Below are 20,679 nucleotides of genomic sequence, written 5' to 3' on the forward strand. Positions count from 1 at the left end.
TACTGTCTACTCAGGACTCATCACTATCTGAAATCACCTTGTTCATTCATTTGTTTATTTTCTGTCTAATCACCACCTGACCCAAAATATAAACTCCATTCCATCAGGGGTCTTCTTATGTTGCTCTCTTCTGACTTTCCAGCATCTACCACTCTTCTGGCTCCCTGAGGTACTCAAAGAATAAAGAAATCAAGCCACAGTTGACTGTTTCGAATATAAATCAAAACAATGTCTTCACATGAGGCTGGCGCTGTAGCTTATCAGGCAAAATTGCTGCTCCTGCAATGCCAGCATCCCAAATGGGTGCAGGTTTGAGTCCCAGATGCTTTACTTCTTTTTTTTTTTTTTTTTTTTTTTTTTTTTTTTTTTTGACTGGCAGAGTTAGATAGTGAGAGAGAGAGAGAGAGAGAGAGAGAGAGAGAGAGAAAGGGCTTCCTTCCATTGGTTCACCCCCCAGTTGGTTGCTATGGCCAGCACACTGCGCCAATCTGAAGCCAGGAGCCAGGCGCTTCCTCCTGGTCTCCCATGTGGATGCAGGGCCCAAGCAGTTGGGCCATCCTCCACTGCCTTCCCGGGCCACAGCAGAGAGCTGGACTGGAAGAGGAGCAACCAGGACAGAATCTGGCGCCCCCAACTGGAACTAGAACCCGGGGTGCCAGTGCCGCAGGCGGAGGATTAGCCAAGTGAGCTGCAGTGCTGGCCCTAGTTGCTCTACTTCTAATCCAGTTCCCTGCTAATGTGCCTGGGAAATCAGTGGCAGATGGCCCAACTGTTTGGGCTCTAAATGGGAGACCCGGAAGAAACTCCTCGCTCCCAGCTTCGGTCTGGCTCATCCCTAGTTATTACAGACATTTGGGGAGTGAACCAGCAGACAGAAGACCTCTCTCTCTGTCTCTCTAACCCTGCCGTTCAAATAAATAAAATAAAATAACATTTTTTAAAAAGATGTTTTCACATAACTACAACCAATTCTCAGTGCAGAGGTGCCCAAATGATACAATCAAATTGCCTCTCTGGGAAAGATACAAACAGTAAGCAGAATGAGGAGAGCTACCTTAGTTAAATTTGTTAACTACAAGAGGTGATTTCTTCACAGCAATCGTTTTATTTCCAACGTCTGTCCTGGGGAGATTACAACTCTGTTAGAGTGGCTTCTAGTGCTCTGTACATATATACTCACAATAAACTTAAAACCAAAGAGAACAAGTGTTTCTTTTCTTTGGAACTAAAAGATCTATCAAGAAGATGACAGATCTGACCTTAATATGATTTTACAAGGCACTGCTGCTACATCTAGCAGAATTTTCATTCTAGTAAGCTGCTATGACTTCCCCATTTGGAAAGAAACCTCTAATGACTTCAGCATTATAGCTAATGAATCATAATTCATTTCCAAAGAAAAGTAGATAACAAGTGATAATCAGAATCTCAAAGCATAAATGAGAACTGTGTAGATACTCAATGACACTAACCTCAAAATAATCTTCCTTGTTCTCACCCCTTTCTCCCCTGCTCCTAAATCCCACAACCCCCAGCCTCTTCATGCCAGTTACCACACACTCTCAATTTCTTCCTGTCCCTCTTTTCTCCACATGCTTTCCAATCCCTTCTTTTACCCCCTTTTTCTTCCCTTCTCCTCCAAGCCTCCACTAAAATGGAACTCATTCCTAACACAAAATCATTTGTTGAATAATATTAAGAAGTGAGAAAGAAAACCACTCAGAAATACCATTTTTTCTCATCAGGCTGTACATCTCCTTCCTGAGGGAGAGAAAAAGACAAGCAGCAAGCTCATACCATAGAAGATGAGGCAAAGCCAAATGGGGGTTATCAATATGCAGATTTTACAAGTCTCCAGATGTGAACTGTCAGTCACAATGATTACCACAGCAATCTCGAAATGGCTCTAGATGAGAAACAAGAGTGCTGCTACAAGCAGTCATTCTAAAAGCATTTGTTTAATGAGAGTTGGGAAGATTTTTGCAAACATATCCAACAATTTTCTCTTTCTCTTGTTTTTCAACACTGTTTTTCATGTAACTAAGCTATACATAGATCCCAAGGCTTTATGCCAACTATCTTGCCATAAAACTAAAATGTTACACTTGTGACCCCACCATCAACTTTCTGGTATTAATCTCAGGTCACAGACTACAGGAAGGCTCAGGAATATAAACTCAGTAGGAATCTTGAAATGTTCAGAAAATTAATTAGTATTTGGCATGCTGTTTATAACAACTCTCATTCTGGTTCTGTTAAAAGCAGTCTGGCGCATTTCTCCAGCATACTAACAATCTGATGACTGGTAAACCGATGTTTTATTTACAACTCTTCCACAGTTCTTCAATGTTTTATTTGCATAACACACATAAGAACCAAGTCAAAAGCTGGGTTCCAGAAGTTAAGAGAGGGATGGTATTTCACTAGTAGGCTAATACTATGTAAGACTGTTTCCTATCAAATGAGACAATAGTGGGAGTAGTTAGGGAGGAAAACGAAGGAAAAAAATGTTAAGTGTTTACTGCTGCAAAAAACAGAGAAAGTACTTTGCAAATTTTTATCATTCTATTTTCAAAGTCATTAAGTTGAAAGAATAATCACCTCTACCTACATGTCAGACTCTATTTTCTAAAGGGTTTATTATACCAGAAAGATAGGTTGGTCATCTTCATTTTATAAATGGATACATTGAGGATTACTGAGGTTAAATGATTTCTCCAAGGTCATATAACCAGCAAAGAGCAGAAATTGGATGCAAGTTCACACAATTCCAAACCTCTGTTCCCTTAACCATTATACTATTCTGTTATTCTACTCTTTGTATATACCGCATTACATCAATAAAATTTACTCAACATAAAAATCTAACTATTTTAAGACAGGTACTGTTAGAAAATGAAATGTTTCATTTTACACTTTTATTCCTGTCATTTATATGACAGGTGACATACCACAGAAATTTTGGTTGTTGATTATCAATTTCTGTAGAAAAGCAATTATAATCTACATTTGAGAATAACCCCTGGGCTTACTGCTTAGATAATTCCCCACTTTCAGAGATGCCTATAAGACAGAAATCATTGCCAATAATTCAACACAGAACATAAACTGGAAAAGAACAAGGATAAACATTAGTAAGTTTTAAAAAATACAATGACTTTGTGGATGTTACAGAACATAAATAAAAGGCTATAGTTCGGTATAGAAAATGCCAAGTCTAGACTCTTGGTTGCAACTTACAATAATCCAGATTTATCAGGATTCTGATTAGCAAAATGCAGGAAGTCTGCATGTGACAATCACTGTGGAGCTCGACAAAGCTATAGAATGAAATTAAGTGAACAGATGGGAATAGCCAATTTGGAAGAAGGGCAAGCTTTTCTGGCTGATGGGGTAAAATGAGCGGATTCAAATGCTGAGATAGTACTTGGATTAATTTCTTGGTACTGTTACCCTCCTTCATTCCCCTAGGAAGAAGGATCATGTCACTCAACAGCGATACTTCTAGCCAATTACAGGGTGGTTTTGCGCTGCCGTGCTTCCACGGCACTCCCGAGCTAGAAGGACTCCAGCTACAATGTGGGATCCTCAGCAAGGACAGCAGGGAAGCAGAGGCAAAATGAGCTCTGTCACACAGGCAGGCAGTCCCCGGGGAGGGAAGAGCCAGAATTAGCATCTCTGAACCTGACAAGTGAATGTCACAGGCACACAGCCTCACTATGCATCAGCAATCTGTCCCCCATATTACAACAGGTTTTAGGAACTATTGCTAAGTGTATTCCACATCGATCAAGTGTTTTCCTTCCCCCGTATGAATCAAACAGTACTGCAGATATTTCAATCTATTAATTGCTTGTTCCCATTCTTCCATCTTCCTCAAATGGCAGAGCTACTAACTGGCAGGCTTACAAACAATAACCCACATACAGTAGGCACATAAAACAAACTGAGCACAGTCACTCATTCACCAAGCATTTAAAAAAATAGCCATTGAAGTAAAACTCACATAACACAAAATTAACCATTTTAACACGAACAATTCAGTGTAGATAGCATGTTAGTAACATTGGGCAGCCACCACCTCTCTCTAGTGACAAAACACTTCCATCTTTCCAAAATGAAATCCCAGACCTAGAAAGCAGTTTCTCCCTATCCTCCCCTCAGCTGCTGGAAAACACCAGTCCATATTCTGTGCCTGTGAATTGGCCTATGCTGGACATTTCATGTAAACGAATTCATATGTGACGTTTGTGTCTGGTTTCTACTCACTACAGTATTTTTGAGGTATGTCCTTTCTCTAGTATATATCAGAACTTCATTCTTTTTTCTTAAAGATTTATTTTATTTATTTGAAAGGCACAGTTACAGGGAGGGGGAAAGAATTGAGGGTGAAGAGAGAGAGAGAGATCTTCCATCTGCTGGTTTAGTCTCCCAAAGGATACAATGGCAGGGGCTGGGTCAAGCCAAAGCCAAGAGCCAGAAATTCCATCCTGGACTCCCACATTGGTGAGAAGGACCCAAACACTTGGCCATCTCCCACTGTTTTCCCAGATGCACTGGCAGGGAACTGGATCAGAAGCACAGCATCAGGATTTGAACCACACTCCAGATGAGATGCCAGCATCACAGGCAGTGGCTTAGCCCACTGCGACATAACGCCAACCTTCAGAACTTCATTCTTTTTATGACTAAATATTTTTTCACTGTTGGTATATTCCACAATTTGTTTACCCATTTATCCATTCACAGAGAATGGGTTGTTAATACCTATTAACTATTGTGAATACTGCTGTTATGAACATGTGTATGTATATGCATTTATGTGTGAGCACCTGTTTTCGGTTCTTTGGGGTATATATCTAGGAATAAACTGGGGAGCCATAGAATAACTCTAAGATTAACTTTCTGAGGAAGTTTTCCAGAGTCAAACAAACATTTCTTATCACATGCGAGATAGTCCTGACTTCATAAAGCTTATATTTTAGTGACAAAAAATAATTAAGTAAACCATTCATTACATGTTTAAATATTTGTGCAAGTAAATGTCATGTCAGATAACAGTAAGTATTGTGAAAACATTAAGCAGAGTAGGGTACAGAGAGTGAGAGGATAGTACTATTTTCTACAGGGTAGTCAAGAAAAGTCTCTGTGATTCATGAAGAGTAGGAAATGAATTGTGAAATACTTCTATACTCCTCAATAGTCAGTGAAACTTTCTTAATGAAACAGTATTTCTTATATGACATTTTTCCAAAGCATTTTCATCTTTTTGGTTTGAATAATGTTTCCATTGAGACTTCTTTTTAATGAATGTTAATTCACTCAGGTAACTTTATATAAAGATCCTTGCTATTTATTTTCTACAACATAAAATAAAACTCATCTGATAAATTTTGTTGATCACCAGTATGTCCTGCAGCAGCAAACCTACACTTCTAATATGATTACAGTGAGAGGTAATCATCAAACAAAATGTCACAAAATGTTAGGACAAGACTCTATAATCTCAAACCATCTGTCTCCCAAAAGAAATTAACTAGCAAATCATAAATAGTTCAGATAAAGTATTAAACCCTGGGGCGGGTGCTGTGGTGCAGCGGGTTAAAGCCTTGGCCTGAAGCACCGGCATCCCATATTGGCACCGGTTCAAGTCCTGGCCGCTCTACTTTCAATCCAGCTCTCTGCTATGGCCTGGGAAAGCAGTAGAAGACGCCCTAGGTCCTTGGGCCCTTGCACCCACTTGGGAGACCCGGAAGAAGCTCCTGGCTCCTGGCTTTAGATTGGCGCAGCTCCGGCCGTTGCAGCCATCTGGGGAGTGAACCAGTGGATGGAAGACCTCTCTCTCTGTCTCTACCTCTCTCTGTAACTCTGTCTTTCAAATAACTAAAATAAATCTTTTTAAAAAAGTATTAAACCCTAATATGGGCTGAGAGAATAGCTCACTTTTAAACTGTTAAAAAGTTGGAGGTTTATATCCCAAACCAGGGATCCCTATCTAAACTGAGCATAATATATACTGAAGGACAGTAGTACACAGATACAAACAGAAGCTCAGAACAGAATAGCATAAAGCTGGGGCCAGCACTGTGACTTAGCAGTTAAAACCACTGCCTGCAGCACTAGCAACCCACATGGGTGCTGGCCCAGCTGCTCAACTTCTGATCCAGCTCCCAGAAGATGGCCTAAGTACTTGGGTCCCTGAATCCACATAGGAGACCCAGATGAAACTCCTGGCTTCTGACTCCTGGCCCAGCTCTGGCCGTTGCAGCCATTTGGAGAACGAATCACTGAGTGGAAGATCTTTCTCATTCTTTCTCTACATTTGCCCCCCTCTCTCTGTAACTCTGTCTTTCAAATAAATAAATAAATCTTTCTTTAAAAAATCATAAAGCTATCTTTTGAGTGCCTGGTACCTGAGTGGTACACTTAGGCAAAAAAATATATAATATATAAAGTACATATGTAATACATATATAAAATGCATATATAAAGTACACATGTATTTATGTAATGCATGTATATTTACATGTATATGTGTAAATATGTATCATTTGAGTGAGCATTCCCACACACAAGAAACCAAGACTTAAAGAAATAAAGTAAATGTTAGAGAATACATAAGTATGGGTATACATAGTAAAATGGGATTCTAACCCAGATAGGACTGACTCAAAGTCCAGTATTTCAGTGAATGACTTTACTAACACAACAAGAGATATCATTCTTAAACTCCTATTATTTTGTTTACATAAATAAATCTAGGATGTAAAAAAGTCCCAATGAAATAAATTTTATTAAATTTCTTCAACTCAAAGATGCCACTTATTTCATCCATCTAAACCCCAAGCTACCATCATCGACTATGTAATTCACTTTGTTTTCCACAGACAATGTATCTTTTAGTACAAAATTCTCCATTGTAGAGTATACTAGATCTTAACATATTCTCCACCTATACTCCCTTCCCACATGATTTCTTTTGGCCCTGTAGTATACATGCTTATGACTTCCAAATTATGTCTCTCTACTGAAGTAACATAAGTATGAAGTAACATAATTATGTCTCTCTACTAAAACATTTCCACATTTCAGAAAGTCTCAACCTTAACAGGACAAGATGTAACTTTCAATTTTCCTTGCCATATCTGTTTCTCTTCTAGTCTTCCTATTCAGCACCCCTATCCAACTGACCACTCAAGGCTAAGACTATGGATTCATGCTTGATTCTTCCCTTTCCCTCCTCCCAAGTCCATCCTGACTCCTGATCCAATCAGCTCTAAAACTAAGTATATATAGAATCTGTCCTGGTCTCCTCTTCTGTGCTTCATCCCTAGTTGAAGTTATCACCATTACTCAAACTATCCTAGTAAGACTCCTAACTGATCTTGCTTCTAACCCCTTACTATCCTATCCACATATCAGCCACAGTGATTACTTTCTTCAATTTTTAAAAAGTTTATTTATTTAAGAGGCAGAAATAGAGAGAAGGAGAGGGAGGAGAGGCATCTCTCACTTGCTGGTTCATTCTCAAAAGGCTACAAGGACTGGGCAGGGTCAGGGCCAAAGCCAGGAACTGGAAATTCAATCCAGGTCTCCTCCAGTGGGTGGCAGGAACCCAATTACTTGAGCCATCACTGTTATCTCTTAGGGTCTCCATTAACAGGAAGTTAAAGATAAAAATGGAGCTGGGTATTAAACTCAGATACTCTAATATGGGACACAAGCATCTTAACCGTTAAGCCAAACATCTGCCCTTGATTTTTAATTTTTAATATGTAGAACTCTTCTGATCCCTCCCTGGAAACCTCAAGAGTACAAAAACTTAAAAATGTTCACTAAACCCATGCCCTAAGACTATCCCTGTAACTATTTTGTTTTCTTGTTCCCCAGGTGGTCTATCAACAATCTCCTTTGCAGATACTAAACTTAAAATACAACAGGGCCAGCAAAGAAAATCTTCAATAACCCTAAACCCAAGAGAAACTCGAATGAAGAAATTAATTCAATGAAAGTATAAAGCAAGAGGAATAACAAGCAAAATGTGAAAAGAATGGCCAACCAATCTCAGAACTACTCTCTGAAGCCTCAAAACACTCCGGGTTGTCTCCAGGACCCTCAAACATGATTTACGTGTCAGATCTGTCTCCTCAGCTTGACGCTAAGTATACAGAACAGCACAGCATCTGTAAATCTCCCTAATAAAAATATCTGTAAACTGCTCCCCCTAGAATGGCCCTCAAAGTCCAGTGTAGTTTTACTATCATGTCAGTTTTCTGCTGTGATGTGATGACAGGGTTATTTCATTTTAAAGGTTACCATCCCTTCAACTGCCAGATATCAGCTATCTTAGGGGCAACTAACAGAATATTATTTTTAAAATGAGTCAACATTTTTACATGTTGTGAGTGAATGAAATTACCCTGATAACTCTAAGACCCAATCTGGTGAGAAAATTAGAAGAGATTATAAAATTTTAGAACGAATTAAGTCCCGCCATTGTTAAATTGGTGATTCATACCATGATAGAATTAAGCCATTTCATTTTTAGTGACTTGGAAGTCAGTGTTCTATACGTATTACAAAATAATCTGGAAACCAGAATAAGCTATAATAGTGATCTTATATTACCCTTAATTTTAATATAAATATACAAACAGCCATCTTGATACAAGGTATTTGCTTAGTTCTTAAATAACTTCACTCTCAACCTTTCTTTCCCATACCGTTTCACATTCAGCTGGCTTTAAATATATTCATGCCAATTCTCCATGTTCTTTCCAGCATGATTAAAAAATTTTTATACAACGTTGGTATGGGAGATGATTGATAACATTCTTATTCTTCTCAAACTGATTCCTTACTGGGTCTGTGGGGTGGAAAAAAATATTCAAAGTGATTTAAAAACTAGATTTTCTGAAATCCCTCTTTCTCAGATGAATATCAAAAGAGAAAGAAAATGAGCACATAGTCATTCTACCTTTAAAATGAGAAGGCCACACTGTGAAAATAGAGAAAAATATATTCAAAGAGACTGAGTAACAAACTGCTCAAGTCATTTCCTGGAAGGAAATTGTATTTCTGGTTGTAACCATCAAAATTATAGGAAAAAACAACTCCTGGCTCTTCAAAATATGACTCTAAAATCACAGGTATGATTATTTTTAAATGTAAAGGTATTAGGACCAAAATTATGGTGTTGACAAATTTAAGTACTGACTATTGTGCTGGAAGACAACGGTGGTAAGATATACACAATACTAACCCATCTTGCCAAAAAGAAGACAAAGAGCAATAAAGACAGTAAAAGAAAATTGATTAAATCACTTTCAAAGAGGCATTGGTGCCTATGAAATTCCTTCCTATGGAATTTCCTACCTATGGGATTTTATGCAAATGTCTTTTCTTGTCTAAGATGTACTGAAGTCGCAAACACATTCACATTGAAGAAAATTGCTTTTACTTATCAGGTTGAAAGGAACAAGGAAGGCTTGAAAAACAGATATTTGCAGGAAGAAAAGTAAAGCAAGAAAGTGAAGGTACAATAAAAAGACTATAATCAGAGATATGGGAAGAAGACAAACTGCATTAATTAATTTTCTTTAAGAAACGAGACTAGCTGCACACTGAGATGAATTGTCTCATTTGCCAAGTGTCCCAAGTGGCAAAGTCAAACAAATAACTCTGTAATTCTTCATTAGTATTTCATCAAGTTTAACCATTTGCAGACTGCCAAAAACGTGAGGAAGAGAGTCTGCAAATATTAGAAGAATTATAACTGATCAACCTGTATGTATATTTTCTAATATACTTCTTTGCTGAAATAACAATGTGACAAATGAAAATCATATAAATACAGAGAAAAAACAAATAAGATAAACAGCAGGCAGGGCCTACTGCTTATGGAAAGCCGTGCGGTACCATGGACAAGACAAAGGCCTTTCAAATTACTCAGAACTGGGTTTAAGTTCTGACTCTTTCGCTTACTACATAAATGACTTTGCCCCATTTACTCAATCTCTTGCTCCAAAAATTTCACATATGTAAAAAATGAAGGATATACTAGCCTTGCAGGATTATAAAATTAAAGATCACATTAAATATCATACATGCAAAGTGCTTGATTTTTTCCTCAATAAATATTAATTTCTCTAATAATTAAACTACACAAATCAGGAAAATATTTATGTAAATGTATGAGATTTACTGACCAATTAAGCCATATGACTTTCACTCAACATTTATCTGAGAAACTGAATAGTAACACTTATGGAAAGATTTTTGGGGCCGGTACTGTGGCACAGCAGCTTAAAGCCCCGACCTGAAGTGCTAAGCATCCCATATGGGTGCCGGTTCGAGAACCAGCTGCTTCTCTTCTAATCCAGCTCTCTGCTATGGCCTGGAAAAGCAGTAGAAGATGGTCCCAAGTCCTTGGGTCCTTACACCTGCATGGGAGACCCGGAGGAAGCTCCTGGCTCCTGGCTTCAGATTGGCGCAGCTCCAGCCGTTGAGCCATCTGGGGCGTGAACCAGCGGATGGAAGACCTCTCTCTCTCCCTGCCTCTTCTCTCTCTGTGTAACTCTGACTTTCAAATAAATAAATAAATATTTTTTAAAAAAAGATTTTTTGTGAACTTTCCTTTCTTTTTGATATAAGCTTTGTTCTCTTGGTCCTACTAAACGATACTTTCTTAAAACCAAAGCTTAGCTGCTAGAGCTTTTGAGACTTTTTTCAAAAATGAAATTAGCGTTATCATTTTCATAATTATAAAATTAATAAATTATCTATCCTTTTAAAATTAGATATTATAAAAATATCATAAAGAATTATTTTTTTTGACAGAGTTAGACAGTGAGAGAGAGAGAAAGGTCTTCCTTCCGTTGGTTCACCCCCTAAATGGCTGCTACAGCCGGCGTGCTGCACTGATCCGAAGCCAGGAGCCAGGTGCTTCCTCCTGGTCGCACATGCAGGTGCAGGGCCCAAGTACTTGGGCCATCCTCCACTGCCCTCCCAGGCCACAGCAGAGAGCTGGCCTGGAAGAGGGGCAACCGGGACTAGAACCCGGTGTGCCGGCACCGCAGGCGGAGGATTAGCCTAATGAGCCACGGTGCCGGCCAAGAATAATTTTTAAAATTGCTTGATATCTTAACACCCAGAGATAATAGTTGGTTAAGACTGTGATATAAATAAATCCACATATAAGGACATATACCATCCTAGACTTCCTTCTCTGTACAAGTATATGTATGATTTTAATGTAAACTAAAGGTCAATGCCCACTGTATAAGTTTTGTGTACATTTTATTAACCATACAAAATCATAAGAAAAACACATTCTTGACTAAAATGAACGGCAGGCTAGTCCAAGCTAACAGAACCCCTTATCCCACAATCAGCAGCTGGCTTCCGTTCCTGGCACTGGCTCCTGACTCCAGCTTCCTGTTCATGTGGATCCTGGGAGGCGCCTGTGATGGCCCAAGTGACTGGGTTCCTGCCACCTATGTAGTAAAGACCTGGACTCAGTTCCTATTCCAAGCTTCAGCCCTGGCGCAGCCTGGACTTCGCAGGCATTTGGGGAGTGAACAAACAAATGGAAGATCTCTCTCTCTCTCTCCCCTCTTTCAAATTAAAAATAATAATAAATTTTAAAAATGAACTGAGAATAGGGTGAACTGAATGGGAAGCAACCTTCCCACTCTATTCAATTAAATCAAGACTTTAACATGGTGCTAAAGTGGTCAGATCTATAGAGCTCATGAGGGGCCGGTGCTGTGGCGCAGTGGGTTAATACCCTGGCCTGGAGCGCCAGCATCCCATACGGGCGCTGGTTCAAGACCTGGCTGCTCCACTTCCAATCCGGCTCTCTGCTGTGGCCTGGGAGAGCAGTAGAGGATGGCCCAAGTCATTGGGCCCCTGCACCCACGTGGGAGACCTGGAGGAAGCTCCTGGATCCTGGCTTCGGATTGGCACAGCTCCAGCCATTGCAGCCAACTGGGGAGTGAACCATCGGATGGAGGACCTCTCTCTGTGTAACTCTGACTTTCAAATAAATAAGTAAATCTTTAAAAAAAAAAAAAAAAGAAAGAAGGAAAGAACTCATGGCTTCTGAAAAAAAAAATCAATGTATATCCTTCTTGAAATAGAAAAATCCCCAATTTAGGCTATTAGCATTCTCACAATAAATTCAATTTAATAACGAATGTACTCAGGACTTTAAAAGAATAAATCACTAAATCAAGCACTGAAACAAGCCAAAAGCAGCAAGAAACAACAAGGCAAAAAAAAAACCACACACACACAACAAAAAAACCCCACCTCTAACAGGTTTGAATTCCCAGTGCATATCGCTTTTCCCTCAACAATAAAAATTCTTCCTCTTTCACAAAATACGAATCTAAAAGCTTAAAATATGAACAATCTGAACACAAATTCCCCTGTCAGAGTGCCTGAGTCCAGCCTGCACTCCCTATTCCAGCTTCCTACTAACGTGTTCCTTGGGAGGTAGTAGGTAAAGGATAAAGAAGTTAGGTCCCTGACCCCCATGGGGGAGACTTAGTTTGAGCTCCCAGCTCTTGGCTTCGGTTCAGCCCAGGTCTAGCTGTTGTGGGCATTTGGGAATTTAACCAGAGGGGGGAGATCCTTCTCCTTCTCACCCTCCCTCTCCATCTCCCTGCCCTTCTTTCTCTGTCTTCCAAATAAAATAAAATAAAATAAAATAATGGAAAGCTACATAATTGAACCATGAAAAGCATTTACAAAGTTATAATAAATAAATATTGATGTAACTTCAGTGGTTCTCAAACCTGACATCATAGCAAAAGCCAATAGAAAAAAGAACTGTGAAGTCTACTATCCAGGCAAACATTGGACCTAGTAGTTCAAAAGGTATGTTAAGCCACTTGTATTCCATATCAGACTGCCTGGGTTCCATTCCTAGCTTAGGTTCCCAATGCAGCTTTTTGCCAAATCAGACTCTGGGAGGCAGCCAGAGATGGCTCAAGTAGTTGGCTATCTGCCATCCACGAGGGAGACAAGGAATGAGTTCCCAGCTTCCAGCTTCGGCCCTGCCCTGGCGGTTGTGGGCATGTGCGGAGTGGACAGTGGATGGAAAAGATCTGTCTCTGCCTACCCACCCTCCATGCCTTTCAAACAAAGTAGAAAATTAAAATTTTCTAAAACATCCATGGAAAATGAAATTGAATGATAAGCTTATCTGGTGGAAAATTTTTAAGATCTATGCATACAAAGGATCTTCAAAATGCTCATGGATAATGTACATTATAAAAAAAACTGAATAGATTTCAAAAAAACTTTTATAGCAAAATAAACTACTTTTAATTTCACTTATCCAGGAACCTTTCAAAATATTCTTGTAGATAGAGAACAGAGGGGCATCACAAGGACGAGCACGTATGTTGATCTTTTCCTTCTAGTATGTATCTGATAAAATCATAGGGTGAGCTTTGTGGCACAGTGTTATGGCCCACATCCCATGTCAGAGTGCTTAGTTAAAGTGTTGCTACTCTGCACTCCTGATCCAGCTTCCTACTAATGCCTCTGGGAGGCAGTGGATGATGGCCCCAAGTATTTAGGTTTCTGCCACTCACACGGGAGACCTGGATGGAGTTCCTGGTTTCTAGCTTTGGTCTGGCCCAGCCCTGACTGTTGAGGGAATTTGGGGAGTGAACCAGCAGGTGAAAGATCTCTCTGTCTCTTTCTCTCTCTTCCTCCTTCTCCCTCTGTTATACTGCCTTTCATATAAATAAATAAGTCTTTAAAAAAATTAAATAGGGTAATGTTTTCAATGTTTACCACATGATATCATATATTGATATTTCATTCCTGGTATGGCTGAATAATATTTCATTGTATAGATATATAACATTTTTTACCTATCCACTCATCAGTCGTTAGATTTTGAGTTGTTTCTCATGTTGGCCCATTAGTAATAATGCTGATGTGAACGTCCTTACAGAAGCTGTTGTGTGGACATATGTTTTCAATCCCTCCAGGTATATCTCTAGGTTTGGATTGCTGAGTAACTCTCTGTGTAACATCTTATAGAACTGCCAGACTGTTTTCTAGTTGGCTATTCCATTCTAATATCCCATCGGCAATGTCTCAAGGTCCTGATTTTTTCCAGATTCTTGCCAAAACTTGTTACTTTCTGTCCTTTTTTCAGCTTAAGCATCCCAGTGAGTCCAATACTCTAATTTTGGGGGGAAAAATGCCCTAATTCTAATTTCCTTTCAAATAACACAAATATGAAGTATTAACTAAATACTTGTCCAATTGATAAGCTAGCATTAAACTCTGAGTAAAGCCTGCAAAAGTGGAAAAAGTCCCCAGAAAGGAACCATTATGAGTTTAACCTAAAAGTCTTCCCTGAGAGTTGTAGAATGTGTCTGATAGTATCAGTCCTAACATTCTGCTGTTAGAATTCCACCTCAGAACAGTGTGTTTAACGTCATTTGCTTTCACTACTATGATCACATGACTTTATCCAGTTTGCTTTTAGAACTGAAAAGTTAAGAGCTTCCATTGACCCCTATAGTCATGGTTTCTGCCACCAGTGTCCTACTGTGGGGTAGAAACTGATGCTAGTGGGAGGAAAGGATCCCTGACCATTAACAACTGTTTTTTTTTCTCTTTTTTTAAGAATGGAAATGTCAAGGAGGGACATGAATACAACATGAAACTGACAAAATGCATTACAACTGCAGTGTAAAATGGTCAGCGTGAATCCCCATGTATGTGGGAAAAGAGGGCTGCAGTTTCAGCCACAAGATGGAGACAATGAGGACTATGGAGGACAAGGTAGGAGTTTACTTCCTCCAAATATATTGGCTATTAAACTGGTAGGCATTTTTTAAAGTTAGTATTTACTTTTTGCATTTCAATATCAAAGATGATTTCAACTGAAAAAAACCTGGATGTTAAGAATTCAGAGGTGACATTGGGTGCATGTAATAATCACTCAAAAATAATTTTCTTTATGTAAGGATTCATCATTACAAAGAGAAAATGATTACAAAATGGTGACAGTAGAAGTCTAATATAGATCCAATTTATCCTTAATATTCAGACTAGTTTTATCTTTTGAATAATATGTAATCTTGCTAGGACATAGCTAATTACATTAAAGTCTACAATATGCAGAAACCTCAACATTTACAATAGACAATTCCTTATCACCGTAATCCCATAATTTTCATTAGCAGTAACAATTTCTATTTGTTAGCATTAATAGTCTTCTTCATGATTCCAGATAACTTTAGTTCCATAAGGATGTACAAAGAATAAAATAAAGATTCAGTTAACAATTTCATAAAATGAGAAACGTGCAAAAGAAACAACACAAATCAATCACTGGAGACTTCGGTTGGAATAGAAAACATGCCAACTATTTTATTTGCTTTTAATATATGCTTGTAAACTTGCAAAACAGGAGGTTTTATTTGATAAAATTTCAGAATCTAGAGGGATATTTCTTAATGGTGTGAAATTTAAACATTCTAAAAAATATTCCTCACTCTCTACTGCAAAAATATTTCCAAAACTCATAAAATAAGCATCTTTAGAACACCTACCACACACCAAGTATGATAGTAGACATAAGATACAGAGGAGAGGGGGCCAGCACTGTGAGTAGCGGGCTAATCCTCCACCTGCGGCGTCGGCATCCCATAGAGGTGACAGTTCACCTCCAAGCTACTCCTCTTCCAATCCAGCGCTCTGCTATGGCCTGGGAAAGCAGTAGAAGATGGCCCAAGTGCTTAGGTCCCTGTATCTGCATGGGAGACCCAGAGGAAGCTGCTGGCTCATGGCTTTGGATCAGCCCAGCTCTGGCCGTTGCGGCTATTTGAAGAGTTAACCAGTGGATAGAAGACATTTCTCTCTTCCTCTGTCTATAACTCTACATTCCTCTGTCTCTTCCTCTGTCTATAACTCTACCTTCTCAAATAAATAAATAAAATCTTAAAAAAAAAAAAAAGATACACAGAAGAGAATGAAATGGTCACCGTTTCCCAGGAATTCACAATCTAGTAGATGCAATAAATAGAAACACCATAAAAATAAACATTTATTGAGCATCTACCATGAGATAAGCACCATATTGAAAGCTTTAGATGGGTTCAAACCCAAGCTGTTTGATTCTGGGACCTGTTATTAATTATATGAAGACGTAATATGTAAGGAGTTCTAGGAAAGGAAATTCCAAGATACAGTTCATGGAGGAAACTGTGACTAGTTCAAAGTATTTGTAAAAAGAATATAAAGGTAAGTAGTAGCATAATTTATCCTAAAATTTTTATTAGAGGTTAGCTTATAGAGGATCTGGAGTGTCATACTGAGGAAAGATTTAAAAAGACCTCAGTAAGTGACATATATAACATATTCATGGACTGAAAACTCAATATTGTTAACATATGAATCCTTCCCAAATGTAACTATAAATCCAACATAATTTCAATTAAACTCCCAGCTAACTTTCTATAGAAATGATAAACTAACTCTAAAAGCTACATGGAAATGCAAAGGACTGAGAATAATGAAATAGCTTTTAAGGGCCGGTGCCTCGGCTCACTAGGTTAATCCTCCGCCTTGAGGCGCCGGCACACCAGGTTCTAGTCCCGGTCGGGGCACCGGATTCTGTCCCGGTTGCCCCTCTTCCAGGCCAGCTCTCTGCTGTGGCCAGGGAGTGCAGTGGAGGATGGCCCAAGTGCTTGGACCCTGCACCCCATGGAAGACCAGGAGGAGCACCTGGCTCCTGCCATTGGATCAGCGCGGTGCGCCGGCCGCAGCACTCCAACCACGGCGGCCATTGGAGGGTGAACCAACGGCAAAGGAAGACCTTTCTCTCTGTTTCTCTCTCTCACTATCTACTCTGCCTGTCAAAAAAATAAATAAATAAAAGAAATAGTTTTTAAAAGAAGAACAAAGTTGGACAAGTCACAATAACTGACTTTTAAAACCTCCCATAAAGGGATAATAATCAAAACAGTGTGATGTTCCAATAGTACATGTATAAATCAATGTAACAGAATAAGGAATACATAAATAGACTCAGGTATACACAATCAATTAATTTTCTTTTTTTTTTTTTATTTGACAGATAGTCAGTGAGAGAGAGAGACAGATAGAAAGGTCTTCCTTCCGTTGGTTCACCCCCGAAATGGCTGCCACAGCCAGACCTACGGCGATCCGAAGCCAGGAGCCAGGTGCTTCCTCCTGGTCTCCCATGTGGGTGCAGGCACCCAAGCACTTGGGCCATCCTCCACTGCCTTCCTGGGCCACAGCAGAGAGCTGGACTGGAAGAGGAGCAACCGGGACTAGAACCCGGCGCCCATACAGGTTGCCAGCACTGCAGGCGGAGGATTAACCAAGTGAGTCACGGCGCTGGCCCCCACAGTCAGTTAACTTTCAACAAAATTATCAAATTAATCCAATGGTTGAAAAGATAGTTTTTTTTTTCAACTAGTGATACTTTCACAATGGGATATCTGCCTGGAAAGAAAAAAGAACAGCCTCAGTCCTGGGAGAAAAAAGTGATCAATCCTTAACTTATACCATATTTAATAATTAACTCAAATGTGATCACAAACCAGCTGTAAGCTAAAAGTAAAAATGTATCCAGAATAAAATATTCACAATTTTTGAATAGGCAAAGATTTCCTAACACATAAATGTAAAAGCATGAATAAAGGATTAAAAGTGATAAACTTACTTTGTCAAATCAGAAATTTTATTCTTAGCTAGATGACATTAAGAAAATCAAAATGTAAATTACAGGGTACAAGAAATCATTCTAAATATATATTTCTGATAATGGACTTGAATCCAGATAATTTTTTAAATATTTATTTATTTATCTATTTATTTGAAAGTCATAGTTACACAGAGAGAGAAGAGGCAGAGAGAGAAGTCTTCCATCTGCTGGTTCACTCCCTAATTGGCCACATCAGCCAGAGCTGCACCTATCCGTAGCCAGGAGCCAGGAGCCTCTTCTGGGTCTCCCATGTGGGTGCAAGGGCCCAAGGACTTGGGCCATCTTCTACTGCTTTCCCAGGCCATAGCAGAGAGCTGGATGGGAAGTGGAGCAGCCGGGACTAGAACCAACACCCAAATGGGATACCAGCACTGTAGGTGGCAGCTTTACCCACTACACCACAGTGCTGGCCCCAGAATATATTTTTTTAACTCAATCCAATTAAAAGTTGGGGAAAATTGAAAAGAAATATTACAAAAGCATATATACTAATTGTCAATAATCACAGAAAAAATATGTGCATCATCATTACTCATCAGAGAAATGAAAGTTAAAAACCCTAATAAAATACCTACAGAGACCACAAAGAATGGTTTAAACAAAATAGAATGTTGGATAGGACTGAATATTTATGTGCAACCAAAGTTCATAAGTAGAAATCCTAGGCTCCAAGGTGATAGTATCGGGAGGTGGGGTCATGAGATAATGCTCTCATGATTGAGATTAGTGCCTTTATGAAAGATCCCTTGCTCCTCGTGTCCTTTGAGGACATAGTGAGAAGACAGCCATCTATGAACCAGGAAGGGGACCCTGACCAAATCTGCCATTCACCTTCATCTTGGACTTCCCCATCTCAGCACTGTGAGAAATCAATTTCTGTTGTTTATAAGCCACCCAGCTTATGGTATTTTGTTACAGCAGCCCAAATGGACTAAGACAAGTGACAACAGGTCAATGAAGACATCACAAAGGAAGTTAGAAAATACTTGAGACAAATTAAAATGAAAACAAGGAAATAAAATGTATGGGATATAACAAAAGCAGAATTAAGAAGAATGCTTATCATCATAAAGGGTTACACTAAAAAAGGAGCTCTAAAATCATCAATGTAACTTTACACCCCAAGCAAATAGAAAAGCAAGAACTAAACCCAAAGTTAGCACAAACGAGGAAATAATATTGGAGCAAAAATAAACAGAACAAGGCCCAGCATGTTAAGCCACCACTTGTGATGCCAGCATCCCAAATCTGACTGTAGGTTCAGGTCCCAGCTGTTTTTGCTTGAAATCAACCTTCCTGCTAATTTGCCTAGGAAGGCAGAATATAGTGGCTTAAGTACTTGGGTCCCTGGCTCCCAAGTGGGAGACCAGGATGGAGTTACAAGACCCTGGCTTTGGCCTACCCCAGATCTGGCTGTTGCAGCCATTTGGGGAGTAAGCCAGAAGTCTACATTCTCACTTGCTATCTCTCGCTATCTCTCTCTCTCTCTGCTGCTCTGCCTTTCAAATAAATATTTTTTCCAAATATTACATAGAAGAGAGAGTAGGAGAAAACAGAAGAAAATGAAATTAGAGTGTTTTTTTATCAACAAAATTGATCAAATTTTAGATAGACTAACCAAAAAAAAAAAAAAACAAAAAAAACAAACAAACAAACAAAAAACCTCAAATCAAAAATAAAACAGGAGACTTAATGGTCAATGTCACAAAAAGAGAGAGGATAAGAGACTACTGTAAACAATTATACACCCCCAAATTGGACAACCTGGAAGAAACAAATCCCAAGAAACATATTACCAAGCAACGAGAAATAAAAACCCAACAGACCTATAACTAGTAAGAAGACTGAATTCCTAATGTAAAACCTCCCCAAAACAAAAGCACAGGGCCAGATGGCTTCACTGGAACATTCTACCAAATATTTAAAGAATTAACACCAATTCTCACACTATTCCAAAATACTGAAGAGAAGGGAACACTTCCAAACTCATTTTATGATGCCATTATTACCCCAATACCAAAGCCTGACAGATTTTACAAGAAAAGAAAACTACAGACCAATGTGCTGGTGAGTCCTAATGAAAAATACACAACAAAATACTGGCAAACTGAATTCAACAGTACCTTAAGAGGAATATACACCATAACCAAGTAGGTTTATCCCTGGAATGCAAGGATGATTCAGCATACAAGAAAAAGTCAGTGTAATATTAGCAGAATGAAGGATAAAAAACACATGTAGAAAAAGCATTTGACAAAATTCAAAACCCTTTCATGAGAAGAAAAAAAAAAACTCAACAAACTATGAAGAGAAGATTATCACTCAACATTATAAAAGCCATATGAAAAGCCCAGAAATAGTATAATATTCAATGACGAAAAACTCAAAGTTCCCTTTAAGATTATGAACAAGACAAGGTTGCCCACTATCACAGCCTCTATTCAACATAACACTGGAAGTCTTAGCTATAGCAATTGGGCAAGTAATAAATCAATAACACCCAAATTGGAAAGGAAGAAGTAAAATTTTTTTTTGTTTTTTCTAAAGATTTATTTATTTATTTGGAAGTCAGAGTTACAGAGAGAGAGAGACAGACAGAGATATTCCATCTGCTGGTTCACTCCCCAATTGGCTGCAACAGCTAGGGTTGGGCCAGCTGAAGCCAGGAGTCAGGATCTTCTTCGAGGTCTCTCACGTGGGTGCAGAGAACAAAATACTTGGGCCACCTACTGTTGCTTTTCCCAACCTATTAGCAAGAAGCTGGATCAGAAGCAGAGCAGCCAAAACACGAAACGGCACCAATAAGGAATGCTGGCATCATAGGTAATGGCTTTACCCACTACACCACAATGCCATCCCCAGTAGTAAAATTTTCTCTGTTCACAGATGACATAATTTTATCTGTAGAAAAC

General features: G+C 39.0%; 1 protein-coding gene across 2 annotated transcripts in view; it reads right to left on the reverse strand.

The window, feature by feature from the left end:
• Positions 1-20,679, reverse strand: part of TTC28 (tetratricopeptide repeat domain 28) — a 695,665-nt gene that overhangs the window by 472,530 nt on the left and 202,456 nt on the right. The window lies entirely within an intron of this gene.

The sequence above is a fragment of the Lepus europaeus genome, chromosome 23 (genome assembly GCF_033115175.1).
Source record: "Lepus europaeus isolate LE1 chromosome 23, mLepTim1.pri, whole genome shotgun sequence".
Taxonomy (NCBI): domain Eukaryota; kingdom Metazoa; phylum Chordata; class Mammalia; order Lagomorpha; family Leporidae; genus Lepus; species Lepus europaeus.